This window comes from Pleurodeles waltl, chromosome 11 (genome assembly GCF_031143425.1).
Source record: "Pleurodeles waltl isolate 20211129_DDA chromosome 11, aPleWal1.hap1.20221129, whole genome shotgun sequence".
In the NCBI taxonomy this organism is placed as follows: domain Eukaryota; kingdom Metazoa; phylum Chordata; class Amphibia; order Caudata; family Salamandridae; genus Pleurodeles; species Pleurodeles waltl.
In genome coordinates this window covers 226,461,823-226,486,020 of record NC_090450.1, presented here as the reverse complement: position 1 = coordinate 226,486,020, position 24,198 = coordinate 226,461,823, and the positions used below count along the sequence as shown (strand labels likewise).

At 43.5% G+C, this 24,198-nt stretch overlaps 1 protein-coding gene across 1 annotated transcript in view; it reads right to left on the bottom strand.

Moving 5' to 3' along the window:
* LOC138265594 (prolactin-releasing peptide receptor-like) overlaps window positions 1-594 on the bottom strand; it is a 650,903-nt gene extending 650,309 nt beyond the window's left edge. The window contains exon 1 of the mRNA XM_069213450.1: window positions 438-594. The gene's annotated coding sequence lies outside the window, so the exon portion shown is untranslated. The remainder of the gene's footprint in view (window positions 1-437) is intronic.
* Window positions 595-24,198: the final 23,604 nt, after the last annotated feature.

The following is a 24,198-nucleotide window of genomic DNA, read 5'->3' as shown; positions in this document are numbered from 1 at the left end:
CAGGGTGCTATGGACAAAGTGCCCAGAGAGAAGTGCCGCGCGCTTTATAAAAAGTAAACGGTCTTCCTTATTTTGTTTGCAGCTTTTCACGCGGCACGTCGCAGAGATACTAATACATGGACATAACGCTGCAAACAAATATAAAAGTAAACTTAAACATCTACCTTCCCTTTACTCATTCCCAGGTCCTTCCCACACATCTTCATGCGTCCTCACAACTCCGTGGTCGCTATTCCCCAACAAGCACCGGAGAATCACTATCCTGTAGCTGCTTTTTAAAAATTTTAAATCAGTATTTCATTTGAAGTTCTTCCCCGTTCCCCGTTCACTCCCGTAGTTGAAAGTAATTTCCAGCGTTTTGAAATGGGTTTATAATGCAACAAGCGCCATTCGCATAACTTAAGTTTGTTTTACGCAGGAACACCAGCTGTACTGACCTGAAGTGATAGGAGAAGCAGTCATTCTCTTGTCATGTGTAGATCCTCGGCAGCATCGGTATATCTCACTTAAACCAGGGTGCGAGAATGGGCACGAATGGACGCGTGCCCAGGCAGGCACTGGCTGCTTCCAGGTGGCTCACGCGCTCCATCTGTTTCAGGGTGACTGACGTCTGCAACGAGAAAGGCGAGTTGACTCCGCCCACTGGACGCAGCTAGTATTGCACTCCCCTGCTTAAAGCACCGCGCGACCTCACCGGAGCAATATGTATCCGAACTGACTAAGAGAGCTAGCATGCATGCTGCTGCCTTAAAATACCTGAAATTATTAATGCGTTTATTCAATGGTTCTAGACACTAAACGATGCAAAGAGTGTGCAATTTGAATTAAGTGCCCTTTTGGAAGTTGAATTGTCGGCAAGATGTTGAAGCAAATAGATTGTTCGTGGAATTTTATATATATGTATATTCACAGAAAAAACACAAAGGTCAAAGAAGCGTTATAGTTCAGTGAATTGTTAAACAACGCAATGCTTTAAAATCTAAACATCACAGAAATTCCCTATAGTTATCTTAAATAACTATTTCTTGTGCTGTAAGGTAACTATAACTTGCGCCCGACATACAGTTTTTGCATCAATAAAATGGCAAATCTTGCAGTGATATCATAGAAGATGTCATAAGTGATGTAATACCTGCGGTAATTAGGATGGCGAGAGCTGATTTATAATTACGATAGGGCACTTTCCATGGGCAAACTACGTAAAAAGTAGCACCTTTTTGGAAAGTTTCCTGGAGATTCATCAAACAGTGCCAAAGTTATTAGCAACACAAAAAAGGCATTGCTTATGGAAACATGTTCCTAACTATAACTATCTTGTGGGGACCACCACTGTGTAATTTGTGTGCGTGTCTGTGTTTTTGTGGAATGGTGAAGTCAACCAGGTAGCTACAAATCTCTAGAGTTCTCCGTTTGGAACTGTAGAGTAACTTCCACTGGGTGTGAGTGGGTGCTGGGCAGAGGAGCGATATTCTAAACAAGCATTTGCAGTGCAATAGGTCTCCCATTTACTTGAGTTGGAGCTATTGGCATTGTAAATGCATAACTGGACTTTTTTGCCACATTAATTGGTCAACCCTGCCACATATTTTTGTCCTTTCTGCCACATAATTCCAGTTGCCCTGCATATAACTAAAGGGATACTAGGCCTAATGGAATATTTTTTTAAATAAGGCCCTTAAAACACAATCTACTCCCAGGTGCAAAATGTATTTACTTGGGAGTTGGTACAGGCGACATTGCTCACAGAGCAATGAATAAATAATTGTACTCCAAGAATGCATGCTTAGTGGACCGCTGTCCTTCTACTGCAGTCTAGGAAGTCAAACAAAATGCCCATGATTTTTAACACGCTTGAGGAGAGCCACCTCACATGATATTAAGGATACTCATTCAGACTTGAACTGAAATATTAGCTGTAAAATATTGACCATTGTACAGCATAAACTACGGTAAGCTCTCCTCAAGGCTAGTTTTATAAATACACACACAAACAGCTCAAGTTTAACATACTCAAACATGTATAGTTCATCTAGTCAGGTTTCTGCTTTGTATTCTGCAGTTGTATCACTTTATAAAAATAAAACAAGTCCCAGAATGCAAAGCTGAAACATAAACTAAAAAAGCAAATCACGCATTGAACTAGGGAGCTGATCAACTCTACGAATATTACTCCAAGGGCTGGTCCAGCTTATTTCACATTATAAAAATAAAACTTCAAGTCCCAGAATGAATATGTGTGCTGCAAAGAATGTGTACTAAGCAGATCAGAGTGCATATAATGTAAAAATGTAAAAATAACTCTGACGATTAATGTTCCTTCTGGAGAGAGCACACATTTTTGTCTAATGGAAGATTGGAGTCATCACAAGGTAGTGCACAGGGTTAATATGCCTGCTGCAAAAACGTGTAATAAGCAGATCAGAGTGCATATAATGTAAAAACGATACCACTGATCGAGTTCGCGCTCTGAGTGCTGTGAGCGCCATAGCAGCCAAGAGAATATACTTATGTCTAGTGAAAGCTTGACGTCATAAGATTGTAGTGCACAGGGTTAATGTGCCTGCTGCAAAGAATGTGTACTAGGCTAATCACAAAGTGCACATAATGTAAAAATAACTCTGATTTATGTTTTTTCTGGCGAGAGGACTTACTTTTGTCTAGTGGAAGCTTGGAGTCATCATAAGGTAGCGCACAGGGTTAATGTGCCTGCTGCAAAGAATGTGTACTAGGCAAATTACAAAGTGTATGTCATGTAAAAATGACAAAATAAGTCTGGCGATTTACATTCTTTCTGGAGAGTGCTGTGAGTGCCATGGCAGCCACAAAACACAGACAGAAGAAAAAAGTAGTTCACCCATGCTGAAGTATGTTGGCAATCATGCAATTTAGTTATAGGAAGTTTCATACAAAGAAATAAAATAATCTTAAAAAAGGTGAAATTATATCTGCTAGATGAGGGGTTCTTAACCTGACTTCTCTGGATCCTCACTTAATCATTTTTTTAACAATTTAATTTTGCATTTTCAGGAGAAAACAAGTGAGCATGACACACTGTACAGTTCCACTCAGAAGCAATAAACCTATTCAAAGACAATGGGAACTGCAGCCGCCCACATACATCTGGTTATAATGAGAAAGTCAATTTGAGGCACTACCCCGCCCACGGTGGGCATCAGAAAAAAGACTCTCAATGCCCCCAAAAACAATCCCACAAAAAATGAGGAAGAGGAAAGGCAAAAGAGGACAAGATGAAGCAACATATATTGAGCTGTACATCAATGTAGAAGTTTGCATAACGTTTTGGACATTGTCATATGTAGCTCCCTGACCCATTGCAAACGCTTAATGTGGGCAGTGAAGGGGCACCATGTAAAGCCAAGTTTAACCACTCTGTCACGGATGATGGCAGTAACTTTTTCCATGGCGTATATCGACAGAACCTTTCCCCACCACATATTGAAAGAAGGGGGAAGAGATTGTTTCCACATTTAGGCTATAGACAGCCATGCCGCTAAGAGCAGGTGAGAGTATAAGCTGGCTCGAGGGGTCATCGTGGGAAAGATTCTATATGCCCCCGGGTTACCTAAAAGGATCGAAAGTAGATATAGTGGTAGTTGAGCATTGATGATGGTCTGTATAGTGCGCTGAATCTCCACCCCGAATGTCTGAATCAATGGACATGACCACCATGTTTGTAAGAAAGTGATTCGCTCCCCACATCCCTTCCACCACAAGACTGAGTTGCCAAATATTTTGGAAAGTCTGTCAGGAGTGAGGTACCAGTGAGTTAATATCTTCTATGCATTTTCTTTGTAGTGGATACAGATTGATGATGAGGCCACTCTACCATATGGGCCCCCATGTGTCATCAGATATCTCGATACCCAGTTCCCTCTCCCAATGTGGTACATACGCATGTTCTTTTGGGGAGTGAACTGTAAGAGGCTTTGGTAAAGCCATGATATGCCTTTATGGTGAACATTATTGAGGTAGAGGGACTCTATGGGTGAGACATCAGACTGGAGAGCTTGGAGTCAGGGGGCCTACCTGCCCAATAGAGCGCCTGATTCAGCCTTCAAGTTTCTCATCTAGCTAGTGCAAATTTGGTGACTAAATCACCTCATGGGCTCAGCCCCCATCCTCGTAAAAATTGCCCAGGATATGGGAGCGGCCCTGAACCCAGCGGAAGGAACCAGGATTGGTCCTTCCTGGCGGGAAGACCGAATTATGTGCCAAGGGGGTGAGTCAAAAATAATAGGTTGGGAATGCTCTGCGTTGCCATACCTCTTTCCAATATGTTAAAAGTAATGATGTCAAAGGTAGGAAGGAGGCTATCACTTCGAATGACACCGGGAGCCACCACAGTCAGGATAGAGGGGGCGAATGCCGGTTCTACTTGGACCTAGGGTTTCTTGTCAGGTTGTGTTCCAGTCAAGGGAAGGGCAAAGCTGTTCTGCTAAAATATATTTGCAGCATTAGGAAAGCCCAGACCCCCCTTTGCTCAGTGTCACTCTCGCTACTCTTGCAGAACCTGCCCCACATAAAATCAAGCATTTTTACACAGATATGCATGCATAGCTAGGTAAGAAGGGTCAGAGGTAGGTTCTAGACACATATAAAAACTGAGGCCTGAAGTTAATTTTCAAACTACTAATTATACCCAACCAAGAAATCTCCAGCTTCACCCAACTACAGAGATCTTTGAAGAGGAATGAGAGGAATGGTATGTTGCAGGAGTACTTATCCTTCATTGATGTGGCAGGGGAATCCCCAGGTAAGTGATAGCTGATGGCTCCCATTGAAAGCCTCTCCTCCTAATGATGTCCTACAGGCTGCTTTGAGGGTCTGCTAAACACATGCCCCTTGACTTGGCAAAATTGATTTTAAAGCCCGAGACTAAGGAGAAGGCCTCCAGCTCCTTCACCAGTGCTGGAATACTAGTGTCAGGTTCTGTTATAAAACAGAGGATGTCATTGGCGAAAAGAGCCAACTTGTGCTGTATGCCACCAACCACCACTCGTCTAATTATTGGATTAGACTGGACCTTGGCTACCAATGGTTTCATCATAAGGGCAAGTATTATAGAGGATAAGGAGAAGCCGAGATGGGCCCCCATGTAAGTCTAATTGGTGGGGCAAAGGAGCCATTCATTTTAAGTTTGGCACTGGGCTTTTGAAAGTTGGCGGGAATGAAGGCTTTCATCTTGGGCCCTAAATTGATCTTGTCGAGGACCTAAGAACGATTTTGTTTAACTCACACACAATGATAAAAAAAACACATTTTAATTCTAACAGGAAAGTTGGAGTTTTTTTTAAATTCGATTGAGGCCATTCATTATATTCTGTTTGATGCACTTTCCCTGTTCCTACAAATAGATCTGAGGATATCGACTTGTTTTTTAGCTTCCAACGTTAAATTCCATCACAGTTATGGAACTTTTGAAACTTTTCAGTTTTACATTGTGCTTCTTTATTTATATACATTTGTTAATCTGTTAATTATTTAATTTTCTAAGATGTTTCAGAGGCCCTGACTATGCGTCACAGAATCTCAGGGGTACCTGGGCCACAGGTTATGAACCGCTGTATAAACCATCTGACATACAGTGGCATTTCAAATATAACATTCTTGCAATAAAAAGTGATTGTATTTAGAAATGTACTATTTAGCGAATCACCCAATAATATATGGATCCTTCGACTCCAGAGCTTAGTACGTGCTGGTAGTGGAAATCGGCACTGATTGCTCATCATCGGATTTAGAGCAAGAGAGAGAAATAGAGAAACTGGAGAAAGAAGGAAGAAGTGAAAGTAAGTGAAGCATTTAGAAAGGGACAAAAAAGGGAAGAAAAGTGCCAGCAATACTGAAATAAAGAGGCAATACGTTTATGGAAGAAAGAGGCATAACATTGATTCAAGGCTAGGCAGCATTAACATTTGACAACCTCACCATTTCCCACCATCGGGCACCGTAAAAAAACTTTCATCCCTTCCACTTATTACTCATATTTCTTCACTCTTTCTTTTTTAATTTAACATATTAAGAACTGTGGGGCACATTTATTAATCTTTAATGCAGGGCAGCAAGCAAAGGTGTTGAGCTGTGCTGCGTGAAAGGGAAAGATAGCAGACATCCTCCATATTTACAAAGATCTGGAGCATTTTTATTCTTTCCTTGTGCTCGTGCACCCTGTTTGCTGCCTAGCACCAATGCAGCCACCCTTGAACCATAGTGCAAGGGTGCCTATTTTACCAGCTGGATGTTTTTTGTGCAGGAAGGGACAACTTCCTGCACAAAAACAATCCTTCAAAGGAATTTCCGCTTTCTTTGCGTGCTGCAGAATGTAGCACACATGGAAAGAGGAAGTAATAAGGAGAAATAAAGATTTTTATCCTCATTATGCCTCACTGAGGAAGGTGTAGCATTTTGATGCAATCACAGCCATACTAGCTTTAGTAAATGTGTGAATGCACAAAAATCCATCGGTGCATGAATGGGGAGGCCCGTGCTCCACCCATGGAACACCTCTCAGCTTTAAATGTAATGTAAAGCAGTACAGGCAGCTGTGTTATGCTACATTTCTTCACAAAGCCACGCATGACAGCGCAAATCGCCCCTAGCGGGTCTTTTTAATATTACTGATGTTTGTGTGTTGTCATTGCATCACCTTGTGCAATTCAATGGCAAGGTAAAAGCTTCATAAATCTGGGCTTGTATGCCTCTTGTTTGAACCACCTGCACTTCCTAGGTACATAAGTGCATATCTTTTTGAGCCAACTGCTCCTGCTAGGTACATAAGTACATCAACAGGGTTTCCCCTTACTTCTTACAAAAAACAGGACAGACAGGAAAGCATCCTGTAGTATGTTATTTGGATTTTTGCAAAGCCTGTATACAACTCAGCAGTATTCTCAGTCAGTGCCCTGTCATCCCTCAAGCTTTTTTCACAAGTACAGGCTGTGCATTTTCCCATCCCTTTGTACATTCCCAAGTCATAATGAACAGAGAACGCTCTACATCTGGCTTTTAATTAAGCTTATCTATTTTTGATCTTTCATTTCAGTCACACATCTTGCTGGGCCAGCCAGGTGCACGGTAGTTAAAGGTAACATAACAGATGGTAAACTGGATGGGTAAACAAATTCAAAGTTTCACTTTGATTCTCCAATGTAACATTTAATTCCGTTTTTAAAAATAAAAACAGGTGTACCAGGTAAAACAGAATTTCCAATTCATACTGTGAAGAACAAAAATAGTTCAGCAGCCATTCATATGTACGTTTAAGGAGTAGCGGACTGAGGGGCATATTTATACTCCGTTTGCGCCGAATTAGCGTCATTTTTTTTAACGCAAATTCGGCGCAAAACTAACGCCATATTTATACTTTGGCGTTAGACGTGTCTAGCGCCAAAGTATGAGGAAAGAGCGTCATTTTTTTGCGTGAACGCCTTCCTTGCGTTAATGAGATGCAAGGTAGGCGTTCCCGTCCAAAAAAATGACTGCGACACAAATGCGTCGTATTTATACTCCCGGGCAAAAATCACGCCCGGGAGTAGGCGGGGCAAAAAACCCCGCATTTGCGCCTCTTTTTAACGCCTGGGTCAGGGCAGGCGTTAAGGGACCTGTGGGCTCAAAATGAGCCCACAGCTGCCCTCCCTTGCCCCCAGGGACCACCCCTGCCACCCTTGCCCACCCCAGGAGGACACCCAAGGATGGAGGGACCCATCCCAGGGACATTCAGGTAAGTTCAGGTAAGTATAAATTTTATTTTTTTTATATTTTTTTTTGGCATAGGGGGGCCTGATTTGTGCCCCCCTACATGCCTCAATTCCCAATGACCATGCCCAGGGGACATAAGTCCCCTGGGCATGGCCATTGGGCAAGGGGGCATGACTCCTGTGTTTACTAAGACAGGAGTCATGTCAATGGCGTCTGGGCGTCGTTAAAAATGGCGCAAATCGGGTGGAGGCGATTTTTTAGCGTCAACCTGACTTGCACCATTTTTAAGACGCCCTAACGCCATTTTCCCCAACGCCGGCGCTGCCTGGTGTACGTGGTTTTTTTCCACGCACACCAGGCAGCGCCGGTCTGCTAGCGCCGGCTAACGCCATTCAACAAATACGGCGCCCGCATGGCGCTTCAGAATGGCGTTAGCCGGCGCTAAACTTTTTGACGCTAAACTGCGTTAGCGCAGTTTAGCGTCAAAAAGTATAAATACGGGCCTGAGAACCTCGAGTGGCTTGGGCAGACTATCACTCAAGTGACTTGGGCAGGATGTCCCTCATGGGGCCTGGGTCCCTTGACGAGCTTGCGCTGTATGTTCCTCCAGCAGGTCCACATGCTGCAAACATGAGGTGCAAAGAGAGGCCAGTGGGGGGCAGCATTTGCTTATAAGTTGATTGGGAGCTGAAGCACAATGGAGCTTTAGGAACGCATTTTTAGGTCGCAGCCTACCACACAGCTCAGCTGTGTGCTAAGCGAATGACATCTTGTGGAGTTTCAGAAAGGTGACCTGGGGATGCATTCTGCCCATCGCTTGCCATTGGCTTTGTGGTTCACGTTTTCTTGCTCCCCATTTGCTGGTTTTATTTGCTTTGGGATGTCCAGGTTCAGTTTGACCCTCCAGGTGAGAAAGGTGTTTTCAATTAATACTTCCATGAACTCCTTTTCTGTCAACAGGACTTTAAATCTTGTTCTTACCTGTCACATTTGCTGGACATTCAAAGACCAAGGTCAAATGTCAAGGTGTTTTTTCGTGGGAGCCTGGTTATTTTGTTTTGCTTTCTGGTGACTTCAAAGTGACAGCCTTTATAGGAAAGCGAAGTGCAGCCTTTGTACATGGAGCCTGCTTGTGCCCTCTTTTAATTTAATTTTAGACATAGGCATCTCAAAAGGTATCTTGTTCTTTATCTGCACAAAACATTTGCACGTTTTTGGCAAATTTCTTCTTCTTTGAATACATTTAATTTGTGAAACTGCCCTTTTAGGAACAAAGTACAAAACCACATTTCAGTCTCTGCATCAGCCTAGCCTTTGGTGTTCTTGGGAAATTTACATTGTTTATGGCCCATTCACTGTCAAGCACAGGATAAGATGTTTTTCACAGAAAAGAGCCAGCCACATTATAACACATTTCAACTCTGCTTGGTTTTCACTTTGATGTGTAATTCTTTATTTATGACATCGGTGGCAACACTTTTTGAAGACTTGGATATGTTTAAAGGCACTTTTTTTTAAAGCTTTTGTGTTTGTTTGCTGACAAAATAATTCGGTCTGCAACTGTGCCTTTTTCTGAACACATACATTACTGGATAAAAATGATTTCCTCATGTTACCTTGCAGGCACTAGATTCATGATTAGGATTTTGCAGCAGGTGCAGTGGCAAGGGGCCAAACGCTCTAGGAATCCCTCTGAGCACCAATTATTGCTGTCTGTTGCCACTAGGCAAGCAGTCCCAAGTGCAGTTAACTTGTAGGCACTAGGGCCATGATTTAGATGGTGCAGAAGGTGCAGTGACACAGGGGAAAAAAGCTCCAGGAAACTCGATGAGTATTGATTATTGCTATATGTTGTCAATGAAACAAGCAGTCCCAAGTACACTTACATTGCAGGAATTAGGGTCATGATTTGGATGGAGCAGCAGGTGCAGTGGCACAGGGCCCAAAAGCTCTAGGAAACCTACCAAGCACCTTTTATTGCTATATGCCGCCACTGAACAGTCACAAGCACATTTATCTTGCCGGCAGTAGGGTCATGATATGATAGTGCAGCAGATGCAGTAGCACAGGGGCCAAAAGCTATAGGAAACCCACCGAGCACGGGTAGTTGCTATATGTTGCCACTGAACTTGCGGCCACTAGTTCAGTTACCTTGCAGGCACTAGGGCCATGATTTGGATGGTGTAGCAGCTGAGGTGGCACAGGGGCCAAAAGCTCTGGGAAACCCACCGAGCACCAATTATTGCTATGTATTACCACTAGGCAACCAGTCCCAAGTGCAGATACCTTGCAGGCACTAGGGCGTGATTTGGATGGTGCAGCAGGTGAGGTGGCAGGAGGGCCAAAAGCACCAGGAAACACACAGAGCACTGATTATTAATATATATGTTGCCACTGAGCAAGCAGTGCCAAGCACAGTTATCTTGCAGACAGTAGGGCATAATTTGGATGGTGCAGCAGGTGCTGTGGCACAGTGGCTAAAAGCTCTAGGCAACCCACCGAGCACCGACTATTGCTATATGTTGCCACTGAACAAGCAGTCCCAAGCACAGTCACCTTGCAGGCACTGGGGCAGTGATTTGGATGGTACAGCAGATGCAGTGGCACAGGGGCCAAAAGCTCTAGGAAACACACTGAGGACTGATTGTTGCTGTATGGTGCCACAGAACACGACGTCCAAGGGCAATTATCTTGCAGGCACTTGTACCACGATTTGGATGGAGCAGCAGGCACAGTAGCATGGGGTAAAAACTCTAGGAAACCCACCCAGCGCCGATTAGTGCTATATGTTGCCACTGAGGAAGCAGTCCCAAGCACAGTTACCTTGCAGGCACTAGGGCCATGATTTGGATGATGCAGCAGGTGCAGTGGCGGAGGGGTCAAAACCACTAAGATATCCGCTGAGCACGGATTATTGCTATATGTTGCCACTAAACAATCAGTCCCAATCGCAGTTGCCCTACAGGCACTAGGGGACATGATTTGGATAGTGCTGCAGATGCAGAGGCATGGGGCCAAGAGCTCTAAGAAACCCACGAGCACCCATTATTGCTATATTTTACTACTATACAAGCAATCACAAGCACAGTTACTTTGCAGGCACTAGGGGCACGTTTTGGATGGTGCAGGAGATGCAGTGGCACTGAGGTCAAAGCTCTGGGAAACCCACCAAGCATCGATTATTGCTAGATTTTACCACTAAACAAGCAGTCACAAGCACAGTTACTTTGCAGGCACTAGGGGCCAGGATTTGAATGGTACAACAGGTGCAGTAACTCAGGGGCCAAAAGCGCCAGGAAACCCACGAGCACCGATTATTGATATATGTTGCCACTATACAAGCAATCACAAGCACAGTTACTTTGCAGGCACTAGGGACACAATTTGGATGGTGCAGCAGCTGCAGTGGCACAGGGGCAAATAGCTCTGGGAAACCTACTGAGCATGGATTATTGCTATATTTTACTACTACCCAAGCAGTCACAGGTGCAATTGCCTTGCAGACACTAGGACCACAATTTGAATAGTGCAGCAGGTGTGATGGCAGAGGGGCCAAATACTCTAGGACAATGGTTCCCAACCTGTGGTCAGGGGACCCCTAGAGGTCCGCGAAGGCTCCTCTGGGTGTCCATAACTGCTTAGAAAATGTAATTATATTAAAGGATAAGTTCCCCAGCTTTCAGTAATGACTTATTGTGGGGCCCTCAGATTCCAATAATGATGCAGTGTGGGTCCCCGGATTCCAGTACTGATAAAGTAGGGGGCCACAGAAGTCAAAAGGTTGGGAACTACTGCCCTAGGAAACAGCTGAACGCCCATTGCTATATTTTACTGCTAAACAAGCAATCACAAGTGCAGTTACTTTGCAGGCACTAAGGGCACTATTTGAATGGTGCAGCATGTGTAGTGGCACAGGGGCCCAAAACCCTAGGAAACCCAAAGAGCACTAATTATTGCTATATGTTGCCACTAAACAAGGAGTCACAAGCGCAGTTACCTTGCAGACACTAGGGCCACAATTTGATGGTGCAGCAGATTCAGTGGCACAGGGGCCTATAGCTCCAGGAAACCCACTGAGTATCGAATATTGCTATATTTTACTACTCAACAAGGAGTCACAAGCACAGTTACCTTGCAGGCACTAGGGGCCAAGATTTGAATGGTGCAGCAGCTGCAGTGGCACAGTGGCCAAAAGCGCTAGGAAACCCACTGAGCACAGATTATTGCTATATGGTGCCACTAAACAAGCAGTCAGAAGCACAGTTACCTTGCAAGCACTATAGGCAATGATTTTGATGGTGCAGCAGGCACAGTAGCACAGAGGCCAATAGCTCTAGGAAATCCACAGAGCACTGATTATTGCTGTATTTTACTACTAAACAAGCAGTAACAGACACAGTTACCTTGCAGGCACTAGGGGCCATGAGTTGCATGGTGCAGCAGGTGCAGTGGCACAGGGGCCTATAGCTCCAGGAAGCCCACTGAGTATCGAATATTGCTATATTTTGCTACTCAACAAGGAGTCACAAGCGCAGTTACCTTGCAGGCACTAGGGGCCAAGATTTGAATGGTGCAGCAGGTGCAGTGGCACAGTGGCCAAAAGTGCTAGGAAACCCACTGAGCACAGATTATTGCTATATGGTGCCACTAAACAAGCAGTCAGAAGCACAGTTACCTTGCAAGCACTGTAGGCAATGATTTTGATGGTGCAGCAGGCACAGTAGCACAGAGGCCAATAGCTCTAGGAAATCCACCGAGCACTGATTATTGCTGTATTTTACTACTAAACAAGCAGTAACAGACACAGTTACCTTGCAGGCACTGGGGGCCATGAGTTGCATGGTGCAGCAGGTGCAGTGGCACAGGGGCCTATAGCTCCAGGAAGCCCACTGAGTATCGAATATTGCTATATTTTGCTACTCAACAAGGAGTCACAAGCGCAGTTACCTTGCAGGCACTAGGGGCCAAGATTTGAATGGTGCAGCAGGTGCAGTGGCACAGTGGCCAAAAGTGCTAGGAAACCCACTGAGCACAGATTATTGCTATATGGTGCCACTAAACAAGCAGTCAGAAGCACAGTTACCTTGCAAGCACTATAGGCAATGATTTTGATGGTGCAGCAGGCACAGTAGCACAGAGGCCAATAGCTCTAGGAAATCCACCGAGCACTGATTATTGCTGTATTTTACTACTAAACAAGCAGTAACAGACACAGTTACCTTGCAGGCACTAGGGGCCATGAGTTGCATGGTGCAGCAGGTTCAGTGGCACAGGGGACAATAGCTCCAGGAAACCCACAGAGCATCCATTATTGCTATATTTTACTACTAAACAAACAGTCACAAATGCGTTTATCTTGTAGGCACTAGGGGCCATGATTTGAATGGTGCAGCACGGCAGGTGCAGTGGCGAAGGGACCAAAAGCACATGGAAAGCCGACGAGCACAGGTTAGTACTATATTTTACCACTAAACAATCTGTTACAAGCACAGTCATCTTTCAGGCTCTAGGGTCCACGATTTGGATAGTGCAGCAGGTGCAGTGGCACAGAAGCCAAAAACCCTAGGAAACCCACTAAACTCTGATTATTGCTATATTTTACTACTAAACAAGCTGTCAGGATTGTTTTGTAACCATTGCACCCAAAGTAACAAATAGCCTAAGGCATCACTGTAATAAAAGCTGTAACCTATTGGAATTTCCTGTTTACCTACAACTTATGTTACATTCAGTGCATTTATATGGCACATTTTCACAGTTTTTGTATGGTACTAAAATGCTTCTGAATCTGGACACAGTAACACCTTGGCAAGGGCATTCTCCTTTCTATAACATTGGCACTTCACCCGCTGGAAAACTATGTAAATACTTGTAACTTACCATATGGCATTACATGCCAAGCATTGACAAAGACAATAGGTCTCGCCTATGCAAGATCCTTTGGCTTTGTCAATGTTTTTTAGCCAAATTATACAGCAATGTTAGCTTCAGTGCAGCATAACTGAAAATAAAAAAGTGGTATAACATGGACAATGCTAGCTATTTTATTTTTACATTACTTAAAGCCATTTGCAACATAGCTAAAAACATTAGCAAAACCAATAAATCTCACAAAGGCAAGACCTATTGTCTTTGCCAAAGCTTGTTACATTTAGAGATGCTAAGAAGGAGGAATGTGTGCACTAGCTCTGAAACCACCATTAACCAGCAGCGGAGCAGTTCCAAAGCCTTAAATGCAGCCTGGCAAATCCCACATTCACCTAATTGATTTAAGGCTCGATCCATTTTAAGTATGGGAGGAGCAGTCCTTCCATAACTTGTTGCTCAAGAAAGACTAAGAAGCCAAGGGAACATTTTCTTTCTTTCTTTCTTTCTTTCTTTCCTTCTTTCTTTCTTTCTTTCTTTCTTTCTTTCTTTCTTTCTTTCTTTCTTTCTTTCTTTTCTTTCTCGCTAAGGGCATCAAACATTCCTTACAGTAGCAATGCTGAGTATATACATTTAAAACACATCCTTTACATGCTCACACAATCTGGAGCAGCGAAGAGAGCACATAAACATGCCCTAAAAGCACTCTATTGCCTTTTGGTCGATGCAAGCATCAAATTCAAGTGTTTTGCATCATGCACTAGACATCCTGTGTCAAAGGGCCAAAGGCCCAGATTTGTTAACACTTTGCACCAGGATTGCATCATGAAAGTAATGCGAACTAGTGCAAAGTGTTGTTTTGGTATTTACTTTTCAGTGCAAAGAAATCTGCCATAAACTAACATGAGGTAGTGCTACACACTACTTTGGGATTCTTTGCATCAGTGGGCTTAACATGGGTGATACCTAGGTGTCTTCTGAAACCACCCATGGTTTATGACACTAATCCCCATCTTCTGAAAAAGGTAGACAAATATTTGTCCAAAAAATTGTGCCTCCTTGAGGTGGAGTAGCATGTGAGAAAGCTTTCTTCCCTAAAAATCTTTTTAAGTTTACATGTGCGCTGTAGCACACATACAAAGTTAGGGAACGTTTAGCTTTTTAGCTATGTCTAAAGATAGTATTTTTTATTGCAAGGATACCTATACACGTCCAGTACAAAACCTGTGCCTGAAATCATGCAAAAAACCCTTGCACTATTGTGCAAGGGTTTGTGTGTTGGCGCAAGGCAGCCTTAACTGCACCAGCACCAGGGGAGAAAGCAACAGGACCATATCTTACTAGATAAAGTGCTTTCTGCTCACTGTCTTTTAGGCAATGAAGTAGAACATCTTTGGCTGCTGTGCTGAGTTGCATGAAAAAGTAATACATTTGAACCCAAAGTTACATGCAGAAATTAACACATCACAAGGAGTCAGACAGGATCCCACACTCAAATAATGGACACCTGTTCATTAATTGAGCTATCAAACAGATGAAATATGGAGACACACCATTGGAACTCAGGGTCATAGGCTCTGGAATGCTACTGTAGACTGAGTCCAGAAGAAAACTCCTTGCTTTCCAAGAAAAGTCAGTAACAGAATTTGTTTCCTCCAATATAGATGATCTCTTTTTCTTGGAGTTATATTTAATAATATTGGTTTAGGTTCTTCCTTTCACTGATTGGAATCTAACTACCCCTTCCTTCACTTTGTACTTCATTGTTTCCCAACCAAAGTACTTACAAGACACCAACATGCCACAAGCAGCAATTTCAGTAACTGTTAGACTTTTCATCCTTTGTGTGGTCTCCCTTAGCTTTTGGCCACTGTTCCCCAGGTTGTTGATATGTGCTGGACTCTGATTTTGCTGTTTTTGTTACTCTGGGCACTTTACCACTGCTAACCAGTGCTAAAGTGCAAGTGCTCCTTTACAAAATGTGTATGTAATTGCCTTATCCATGATTGGCATATTTGGTTTACTAGTAAGTCCCAAGTAAAGTGCACTAGAGGTGCCAGGGCCTGTAAATCAAATGATACTAGTGGGCCTGCAGCACTGGTTGCGCCACCCACATAAGTAGCTCTGTAGTCATGTCTCAGACCAGCCATTGCAGTGTCTGTGTGTGCAGTTTTTACTGTACATTCGACCTGGCAAGTGTACCCACTTGCCAGGCCTAGACCTTCCCTTTTCTTACATGTAAGACACCCCTAAGGTAGTCCCTAGGTAGCCCCAAAGGCATGGTGCAATGTATGGTTAAGGTAGGACATATAGTAATGTGTTGTATATGTCCTGACAGTGAAATATTGCAAATTCGATTTTCGCTGTTGCAAGGCCTGTCCCTCTCATAGGTGAACATAGGGGCTACCTTTAAATCTGATTAAAGTGTAGATTCCCTTTGGGAGCGGATGGACATGTGGAGTCTGGGGTCTCTGAGCTCACAATTTAAAAATACATCTTTTAGTAAATTTGATTTTAGGATTGTGTGTTTCAAAATGGCACTTTTAGAAAGTGGGCATTTTCTTGCTTCTACCATTTCTGTGACTCTGCCTGTTTGTGGATTCCCTGTCTGGGTCAGTTTGACAGTTGGGCTGGTTGCACCTCACACTAGACAGTTACACAAAGTGAGTTGGGGTGTAGTCTGCATTTCCTGATGAGCCATCTGTGCTAGGAGGGAGGGGAGCAGTGGTCACTCACACCTGATAGGGCTGTGCCTGCCCTGACACAATGCAGTCTCCAACCCCCTGGTGAGTGTCTGGGGCCTGGCCTGGGCAAGGCAGGATTTCACATTCAAGAGAGACTTTGCTTTGAAGTAGGCCGACTTCAAAGGAGAAAATGGGTATAAGAAGGGCACCCAAAACCACAGACTTCAGAACACTTCTGGAAACCAAGAGGAACCTCTGCCTGGAGACGAACTGAGGAAGAAGAGCTGCCCTGCCTATGACTGTGCTTTGTGGAGCTATCCTGCAGTTGCTGTTTCTACCAAAGTAAGAGGGCAAAGACTGGCCTTTGTGTGCCTCCCATCTTGTGAAGATCTCCAAGGGCTTGATTTAGATCTTGCCTCCTGTTGTTTGAAGTTTCAGGGGCAGCAAATACTTCTCTCTGCCAGCAACTGGAGTTTCTGGAGAGACTCCTACTCTGCCAAGAGTTGCCCATCAAAGGAGAAATTGGGTATAAGAAGGGCACCCAAAACCACAGACTTTAGATCACTTTTGGACATCAAGAGGAGCCTCTGCCTGGAGAAGAGCTGAACAGCTGAGGAGAAGTGCTGCCCTGCTGTGACTGTGCTTTGCAGAGCTATCCTGCAGTTGCTGCTTCTGCCTGAGCAAGGGGACAAAGACTGGACTTTGTGGTATATTCCTACTTGAGAAGGACTCTCCAAGGGCTTGGACTGAGCTTGCCCCCTATTCTGAAGTCTCAGGGCCATCAAAGACTTCCCTTACCAGCACCTGGACTCTCTGCTGAGACTCCTGTCCTGACAAGTGGTGCCCTATCCAGTCCCTGGGCCCTTGAAAGGAAAAGCTGGTGAAAATTCAAGGAAATTGACTTTGGACGACTCCGGACTGACGCTGCTGCTGAATCCGGTGACGCCACCTGCAACCGACTCTGTGATCTTCGCTGTAACGTGGCGACCTTCGCATGCCCAATACCGCTGTAGCCCTGCCGAAGTCTGGGACTCCGTGGAAGTCGTCGCACCACGTCGTGACTGACGCTACTCGAAGTGCGCGGATTCAACGTTTCGCACAGACGCCGCTATCCCCGACTTCGCGCATTGGCTTGTTTTCACTCTTCACCAAGGTACTGTACCTGGGGGTCTGCGTGACTCCGTGGCTGGTGCCGTTGGTGTCGGATTGTTTGGAACGACTCTGTCACGACGGCGTGTTAACACCTCATTGAAGCATTTTGTGTTTCCAAGCGCTATTTTTGAATTTAATCTTTCAAAATTCATAACTTGACTTGTGTATTGTGGATTTTTGTCATTGTGGTCTTGTTTTGTTTAGTTAAATTTTTTTCTATTTTTCTAAACCTGTGTTGTGTCATTTTGTAGTGTTTTCATTAAGTCACTGTGTGTGTTGGTACAAATACTTTTTAACTAGCACTCTGAAGTTAAGCCTGCTGCTCTACCAAGGGGGTAAGCAGGGGTATGCTGAGGGTGATTCTCTTTTACCCTGACTAGAGTGAGGGTCTTTGCTTGAACAGGGGGTAACCTGACTGTCAACCAAAGACCTAATTTCTAACAGTAACCTAAATTAATCACCATAGCACAAAGTCATTCTAAATGCAATTCCATTTCCCATTTGGTCTGATAACATTTCATAACCATATCCTAAACAAATGTAAGAATTCAATACCTTTGGTTGACTTCTTTCAATTAAACATTTTTCACTTTCTATAAGACCTGCCAAAAATCAGTACTTTAGTCAGTTTAGCCTTAATAATAGGACTACTGTCTTTAGGAAATGCGGACCATATGTGGTGCAGACCAATAAAGTGGCATAATGCATGCGTATTAAAGGATTTGAATTTATACCTTCCAGGCTTCGACAAATACCTGTTTTCGACATTATATACTTTTTAATAGGTGAGACAAAAGTACTTAACTGATTTAGTACTAAGACACATGCCTACCACATGCTATTCAAGACAAACATTTGCTTGTACAAACGAGGAGGAAAGAGTTTGTAAATAGCACACACAAAAATAAATAATCCACTAACATAATTATTCTTTTTTTGTTTTCTTAAAACAAAATAAAACATAATTATCAGCTTCTAATTGGTGAAAGTTACACTTTTGGAGTAAATTTACACTCATATTTTTGGAATAACCAAAAAGCAGTAAGGTTACTCAAAAGTGTAAATTCGTCAAATGTGTATAGGCGAAAGCCCTTTCATTTTGTGGAGTATTGGAGTAAATTTACACTCAGATTTTGTGAATGACCAAAAAGTGGTAAACTTACTCAAAGTTTATGAATTTGGCCATCTCTGCCTAGTACACAATTAATTGCATGCCAAAGTGTGTGCTAATTCCCAAACAGCTGATAGCCAAAACTATACTTAGCTGAAGCCTACGAACAACCACATTCATTTTAGTAAACATCTGCAAGACAAATTAAAATAAGTTTGCTGGCAGACCTCTAGAAGGCACAACCCTCCTTGAACAACACCCAAGAAAACTCCTTAAATTCCAAACGATCTTGAAGACACACCTTTTCCCCATCTAGTATTGTCTCCTTCTCTTACGTTGAATTACCAGACCGTTTCATTACATGGTCCTGCACGCTAACACCAGTACACCTTTTAATTTGCATTTAACTCTGTCATCATCACTGTTGAACTTCATTCTCATTTGTCTCCAAATCTTTATTAACTTGAGCGGCTACAGCTCCCTGAGAGGCTTCTAAGATATGGAATTTCGTTTTTTTTATGGGAATGTGGGCACCTTGTTGTCCGTTTGCAAAACCCATCTTTCTCTCATTCTTACCTTTTTGCTTTTTCTTGATTATTGCTTCGAAGTAATTGGGAGGTGTCATTTAGCACTTAACAAAATTCCATATAAATAAATACATGTGCCCTCCGTTTCAAGATAGATTATTTTGTATCAAAATTAATTTCTATGTTTTTTCAAATACACATTGATTTTATTTACAATATATATAAACTTTTAACTCATACTTTGATTATATTCACAAGTGGTTCAATCATAAAGTTCTCTCTTCTTGGCTTTCATCTGTTTGTTGACAATTTCATGGATCTTTGCAGTGTTAAAGTTTTATGTTAATTTTGTTGATTATTTATTTGTCCAATTGTATACTGTCCAATGATTCAACTATATAGAATGAAACAAAGAATTATAACGAAGGATCCCATGCCACTATAGGTGGGCAAGACAGACAATTGATGGGGGAAGGTGATCCAGAGGTGGGCCAAGGGCCTGGCTTGGCTCTAAGAGCCAGATATTAAGCCAAGCCATCAACACATTTGGCATGTAATCATTCAACAACTGTACTGTTCAAATACGATAAAAACTCTTCAAAAGAAAAAATAAATCTGTATTCGTTTAAAATGTGGAATTGTATCACTTTAGTTTATTAGATTATATTACAACTGTCTTTTATTAAAAGTGTCTATTTCCAAACACAAAGTTAAAAACAGTCACAAAACCCACTCTCCCTTACCCTGGCAAATACGTTGTGAATGAACCAAGGGAAGGGTCAGCTGGTATTCTCTCTATATAAATGGCTGCATTGTTATCATAAAAGGAACAGCATTATATTCTCATCAGAGGTTTTAGTACAGCTTGCATTCTGGTCTGAGTTATTTGAAGGGGCTTTCAGATGTGATGTTCAAGTAAAACTAGGCACAGTGACGTAAAGAATTGTCTAGTGTTACGCAATTTGGTTTCAGGGAGAAGGCAGAATTGAACACCAGTTTTCCGATAACAAATTATGCAATTCAGTCACTAGATGAATGGCTCCTCCTTTCCCCCGTTTATCACGAATGGAGATATTCGTGTTTGATTTGTGTGAAGCTAAATCAGTAAGATGAGTGTAATAAATACACATATAGGGGGTGATTCTAACATTGGCGGGCGGCGGAGGCCGCCCGCCAATGTTCCCCCGACAAAATACCGCTCCGCGGTCACAAGACCGCTGAGGGTATTTTGAGATTTGCCCTGGGCTGGCGGGCGGCAGCCAAAAGGCCGCCCGCCAGCCCAGGGCAAATCTACCTTCCCACGAGGACGCCGGCTCCGAATGGAGCCGGCGTAGTGGGAAGGTGCGACGGGTGCAGTTGCACCCGTCGCGTATTTCAGTGTCTGCTTTGCAGACACTGAAATACTTTGCGGAGCCCTCTTACGGGGGCCCCTGCAGTGCCCATGCCATTGGCATGGGCACTGCAGGGGCCCCCAGGGGCCCCGCGGCACCCCCTACCGCCATCCTGTTCCTGGGGAGAGACCCGCCAGGAACAGGATGGCGGTAGGGGGTGTCAGAATCCCCATGGCGGCGGAGCGCGCTCCGCCGCCATGGAGGATTCCCCCGAGCAGCGGAAAGTCGGCGGGAGACCGCCGACTTTCCGTTTCTGACCGCGGCTGAACCGCCACGGTCAGAATGCTCGAGGGAGCACCGCCAGCCTGTTGGTGGTGCTCCCGTGGTCGGTGACCCTGGCGGTCACCGGCCGCCAGGGTCAGAATGACCCCCATAATACCTTAACTCAGGCTGACACTAGAAGTCTATCTAGAAACAACATTGCTAAAGCCAATAGGTCTTACCCTTTGGCGTTGACATTGTTTTTCTAGCCAAGCTGCACAATATCCCTGATGCTGTGCAGGATGGCTAAACAATAGCCATGGCTAAACAATAATAGAAAAAGCCTTCAACATGACCGGCTGTTTCATTTTGCAGATGCCTGATCCACACATGCGATCCCAGTCAGAATGATGTGGCTGCTTTTTTTGTTCTTAGTTACTGGCCCGAGTTGGATCGGTAACTAAAAAAAGAAAAAGCTAAATTGTTTTTTGTGAAGCAGGTGGGGAGAAAAACGAAGAGGGAAGCAAAGGGGACAAGAGCTACACGGGATAGAGGTGAGGTGCAAGCAACATATAGAGCATGGGTGTAAGAAAAGCCAACTGGCGAAAGAGCAACATGAAGTCGGTAGGGTGAAGCACACCTTTGAGAGAGGGGAGCACAGAGCATGGAGGGGGAGAAGTGTTATATGATTCCTATGAGATTGGTAGGACTGTTTTATTTCAACAAAATTTCACAATATAGAGACAGTCTACATATAGCATCAGTAAATGTAAGCTTTTTTTGGCTAGCTCACAGTACCACATCGAAAATCCTCAACCATTCAGGGTAACAGATGTTGTTGGTAACCTCTAACATGAACAGTCTGATTCCCAAGGAATGGGGGAAACAGATCTAACCCTTTGGTTTGATATTTTTGCATGCCCAAGGTGTCAACACGAAAAAGTACGTAAATACATTTTCAAAAGTTGATTGAAAAGTTCTTATTCTTGTATATAAAGCATGAATTGTGATAATTAAGCAGATTAGACACATTGTTGTAATAAGCATTATTAGAATGGTGAAATATACAAACAATTCAACTATGTTAATTGCTACTAATGTTCCTAATGTTACTGCTGTTTGTCACTAGTGGGAAACATCCTTTATGCTGACTTTTTTATAACGAAGTCCTGGTTAACGAAAGCGGAACAACGCTTTCTTTAACCACGACTTCGTTATTTTGTGCCTTAACCACGCATGTCCTGAACAACGAACATGCATGGTTAAGGTACAAACAAGGGAGTCGGCTGAGGAGGGCGACACAGATGAGGCGACGACTCAGGTAAGTGGGGGGTTTTAGGTTTTGGGGAGGGGGTGGATGGTCGGGGGTTTTAGGTTTTGGGGAGGGGTTGGGGGTGGGGCGTTTTTGGTTTTGGGGAGGGGGTGGGGGGTGGGGGTTTTAGGTTTTGGGGTGGGGTTGGGGCGTTTTAGGTTTTGGGGAGGGGGTGGGGGGTCGGGTTTTAGGTTTTGGGGTGGGGTTGGGGGGGTGGGGCGTTTTTGGTTTTGGGGAGGGGGTGGGGGGTCGGGGTTTTAGGTTTTGGGGTGGGGTTGGGGGGGTGGGGCGTTTTTGGTTTTGGGGAGGGGTGGGGGGTCGGGGGTTTTAGGTTTTGGGGTGGGGTTGGGGGGGTGGGGTGAGGCATGCAGGATCAATGGGTGCCTGTTACTAATGACTTTACCAGGAATGCCTTTACAACGAAATATCGTTGTTAAGGCATTCGTGGTAAAGGCATTAGTAGTAACAACGAGGTCGGTGTTCCGACCTCGTTGTTTAGGCACCCATTGTTTTGTCAGTCGGCATTCCGTCGTACAACCGTCACTAGTACCTATGCACTAAACAGAGTATAGCAGGTGTACCCTCTGCCAGACCTCTTGAGATTGCCTAACCCCCTTACTTGGTATGCTGCCTAATATGTGAGACTTAAAAAGTACAAAGTTAAGTTAAGGGAAGGCAGGTCATCTATTTTTATGCTTATATCACAGCTTAGCCAGAGTGTACAAAGAGAATAACTTCATGAGAGATTCAACAAATCAGTGAAGGCATGTGCACAAATTAGCAACACGATGAGGATTCAGGCCCCCAAACCCCCAGTTACAGATCTTTGAAGCAACTGTGAAGAGCAGAGCTCAGTTGCAAACAGGCTTAAAAATAAAACAGTCAAACTTTGCTTTTTATGTCTGGCATTACCTCTCTCAGTAGCTTCATGTTTTTCAAAACATAGGTAATAAAGGTACATACATATTTTCTATGCACTTGGACTTGGTGACAGCCCTCCGCATCGAATTAGTCTTTTCTAGTGTCTTTCACATTTTCCTTCATCCAACTACAGCATAAAGCCCACTTCCGCTATTTATCCTTTTCACTCTGTGTGATGGCATTTTTCCGGTGAACTTGTCCAATCCAATTAGAAAGGAATCCACTTCAGTTTAAGGTCTAGTTTACAAATGTCTGCTCTAATTTGGTTGTTTCTAATATTTTAGTGCAAAAATCCTTCTCTTTATCCCACTTTTCCTCCTTCTTGCCTCTCACCCATCCCTCTGCTACCTCTCCTTTTCCTCCTCCTGCCTCACACTGCCCTCTTGCTCATTTGGCTCCATTTTCCTACCTTTGATCAGCACACCTCCTTTTTACAAGGTGAATAGAAATAAACCTCATTAGTGTCAGTTGAAAGGTGAACGTCAGGCCTTGGTCTGGGTGGATGAGGAATAATTACTCATGTAGATACATTTTAACACCCAGATGGAAGGCTTCTATTACATTTCTCACACCAGCTCTTCGACATCTACCTGCTGTTGCCACTGGGAAAAGGCAAGTCATAAAATATATAAAAGGCATGTTTTATGTGCATATGTTCATGTTGTCACAGGACTAAGCTCTTTGAAAAGGGGAGGGAGGGAATACAGAGATAGCTTCTCACTGTCACTCTTTAATACATCCTCACATCTCATCTCTTCAACATAACACACTCAAATGCAAATACAATTGAACAGATTCCTAACAATGTTTTCTCAAACACGTGTACACTAACTATCATCAAATGGTCACATATCAATTGTGGCAAAAGTCATTCCTGTCTTCTTATCCAACGGCATTTTACATGCTGGTATTTTCAGCCCATATTACAGCGATAAACAAGCATTGGCTAAGCAAGTAGACCTGTAATTAATTTGTTTTATAATAAAAGAATGTTTAAATTATGCCTTCAGAATATAGTAATCGAAAGCTAATGATTTAATTTCTTTGTGCAGCTAAGAATCATATTTCCCTGTTATGGCATTAAATCTAAAAATAATCTTCTAGGCACACTTGCACTTAAGAAAGGCTTCATAATTTATTTTGAAAATTATATGCAAGGGTTACTTTTTTCAATGTTTATAGTTTTTTTAAGGTTTTTTGCAAGCGTAGGGTAGCTTCATAGCAGGTGTTAAAAATGCCTTTAAAAATGGTGCAAAGAAATGTTTTAGATTTCATTGCACCATTTTTTCGGACCCCCTAACAGGGGAATGTCCCT